The 3,453-nt window shown below is 38.5% G+C and overlaps 1 pseudogene; it reads left to right on the forward strand.

Annotated features, from left to right (window-relative positions):
• The first annotated feature begins 1,753 nt into the window (after positions 1 to 1,753).
• On the forward strand, positions 1,754 to 2,996 carry LOC100981607 (S-phase kinase-associated protein 2-like; annotated as a pseudogene).
• The last annotated feature ends 457 nt before the right edge of the window (positions 2,997 to 3,453 follow it).

Consider the following 3,453-nt stretch of genomic DNA (forward strand, 5'->3'; position numbering starts at 1 on the left):
GGGATTATGGGAACTACAATTCAAGATGAGATTTGAGTGGGGACACAGCCAAACCATATCACTTGGATAGAACAAAAAGAGAGGAAAAGCAAATTGATCTCTCTCTCAATCCTGGATCTGGAATACACTCTCTTCTTCCCCTGTCCTTGGACATCAGAACTCCAAGCCCTTTGGCCTTTGAACTACAAGACTTACACCTGAGTTCTCATTCTTCAGACTTGGACTCAGCCATGCTACCAGCATCCCAGGGTCTTCAGCTTTCAGATGGCCTGTCATGGAACTTCTCAGCTTCCATAACCCTGTGAGCTGATTTGACTAATAAATCCCCACTCATATCTGTCTCTCTCTCTCTCTCTCTCGAGATATATATATATATATATCTCAAGAGACAGAGAGAGAGAAATACATATAGATATATAGAGACAATAAAATGTATATATATATTTCTCTATATAGAGAGAAAATAATATGTATATATATAATAGGTAGATGTATATGTATGTATATATATTTTATTGGTTCTGTCTTATTAGAGAACCCTAATATAACATCCTAATCAACACTTAAGTTGGAAAGTTTTTTTTTTTTAAATTTCATCATTCTGGGAGAAAATATTTGAAACTATGCATCTGACAGGGGATTAATATCCAGAATTTACAAGAAACTCAAACAATTCAACAATAAAAAGTAATCCCTTAAAAAGTGGGAAAAGGATATGAATAGACATTTTTCAAAGAATACATACAACTGGCATATGAAAAAAATGCTCAACATGATTAATCATCAGAAAAATGCAAATTTAAACCACAATGAGATATTATCTTACACCAGTCAGAATGGCTATTATTACAAAGATAAAAAATAACTTGTTGCCACAGATGTGAAGAAAAGGAAACTCACATACTGTTGGTAGGAATGTAAAGTAGCACAACCTCTATGAAAACACAGTATGGAGATTTCTAAAAGAAGTAAAAATAGATGTAGCAATTTGATGTAGCAATCCCACTACTGAGTATCTATCCAAAGTTAAATAAATTATATAAAAATATATATATAAATTATATCAAAAAGATTCCTGCACACATATGTTCATCACAACACTATTCACAATAGCGATGATATGGAATCAACCTAAGTATTAAGCAACAGAAGACTGGATAAAGAAAATGTGGCATATATACAAAATGGAGTACTATTCAACCATAAAAAAGAATGAAATCATGTCATTCGCAGCAATGTGGACAGACCTGGTGGCCACTATCTTAAGTGAAACAAGTCAGACACAGAAAGACAAATATCACATGTTCTTATAAGTAGGAGCAAAATAATGTGTACACATGGACTTAGAGTGTGGAATAATAAACAAATGGAGACTCTGAAGAGTGAGTGGGGTAGGAAAGGGGTTGATAATGAGAGATTACTTAATGCATACAACGTGCGTTATTTGGTGATGGCTAACCTAAAAGCCCTGACTTCACCACTAGGCAATTTATGCATGTAACACATTTACACTTGTACTCTATAAATTTATACACTTAAAAAATAAATAATTTTAATTCCAGAAAGGAAAAGTGGAGCTTAAAAAACAATAAAAGGGAGTGCCCATCCCACTTGAAATGTTGCTAGAGTTCATAGATCTAGCTTTTGCGTTCCTAAGCAAGCTAGGGGCTGCCATGCACCAAAGCAGGAATCCAGGAGGCAGGCAGCTGTGCAATTAACGCATGTACTTAAAACTCCCAAACCTGCAGATGCCATGCACAAGAACCACCTTTAAGAGATTCCAGACCAGAGTAGCAATGTTACCACCAGCTTCATGTGGGGATAGGATTCCAGCAAGACTTCTGAACTACTGGCAGGCATCGGGTTCTCCGCCCTGGAGAAGGAGGAGGCAGACAGTCAGAATATCCCCAAGGAACTGCTCTAAAACCTGGGCCAATCACACAGCCACCCAAGGAAATGGCTGAATAGCAAAAGGAATGACAAAGACTGTGATCATCAACAGGCCTAAACTAAATGGAGAGAACTTTCCAGGTGTTTCATGGGACTCCCTTCCAGATGAGCTGCTTTTGGGGATATTTTCCTGTCTGCACCTCACTGAGCTGCTAAAGGCCTCCGATGTTTTAAGAGATGGTACTGCCCTAGCATTTGTTGAGTCTCTGTGGCAGACTTTATACCTCACAGGTAAAAATCTGAAGCCAGATGTGATTAGTGTGGGCCAGTTGCCTTCCACTGCCAACAATCATTTATGACCAACCATTGGTTGAACATTTCAGCCCTCTGCATATACAGCAGAGGGATGTGTTGAACTCAGTTATAGATGTGTCTGCCCTCCATGGCATTCTGTCTCAGGGCTCCAAGCTGCAGAATCTAAGCTTTCTGGAAGACCTATGGCTTTCAGATCCCATTTTCAATAATCTTGCACAGAACTCAAATTTAGTGCAACTGGGTGTTCTGGGTTCTCCTAATCCAGCTGTTCCAGACTGGATGAGCTAAATCTCTGCTGGTGATATGACTTCACTGAAAAAACATGTGCAAGTGGCTGTTGCGCATTTGTCAGAGAGCATCACCCAGCTGAATCTCAGTGGCTGCCGAAAGAATATCCTGAAATCCAATGTCTCTACTTTAGTTAGAAGATCCCCCAATGAGGGTCTAGATGTCCACCTAAACGTAAGTGATAATGTCATGCTAAAGCTAAAGAATGACTGCTTTCAGATATTTTCCAGCTCAACTACCTCCAATACGTATCACGCAGTCGGTGCTATGATATACCCAAAACTTTACTTGAACTCGAAGCAATTCCCACTCTAAAAACACTACAAGTCTTTGGAATCCTGCCAGACAGCACCCTTAAACTGTTAAAGGAAGTCCTTCCTCATCTACAGATTAATTGCTCCAAGTTAACTACCACTGCCAGGCCAACTATTGGCAACAAAAAGAATTAGGAGATATGGGACATCAAATGCTGACTGACATTGCAAAAGTCCAATTGTCTATAAAGTATTTATTGCAAGATGGTGTCTCCCTTTTCTTTGGGACAGGGAAAATAGGCAGTAAGCCCAATTGCTGGAGTGCTTGGCTAGTTTTATTCTCGGTTTTCTCTTTGCCTTCATTCCAGGAGTATTAAGCAATGATTTAAGAGGGAAAACAATGTGCTTTTCTGAAATGACTGTAAAGCTTCTATCACTGCTTTGCCCTTAAGGTAAAGCCTTTCAAAAAGGCTTTTTGAAATGTTGGGAGAGTGAGCCTATAATTTCAAGACACCTTAAAGAGCAAAATTTGAGCCACCTCTTCCAAGTGCCCTTCTTATTAAGTCTATTCAGAATCAAGCTTAAAAATTACCACCAGCAAACAATCTTCATAGCCTATATGGTAACTTTTATCTATTTAATTTTATAGTATTGCCTTATAAGACAGTTTGGAAGAACAATACGCTATTTTATTGTGAGTTGAACA

Source organism: Pan paniscus, chromosome X (genome assembly GCF_029289425.2).
Source record: "Pan paniscus chromosome X, NHGRI_mPanPan1-v2.0_pri, whole genome shotgun sequence".
Classification (NCBI taxonomy): Eukaryota; Metazoa; Chordata; class Mammalia; order Primates; family Hominidae; genus Pan; species Pan paniscus.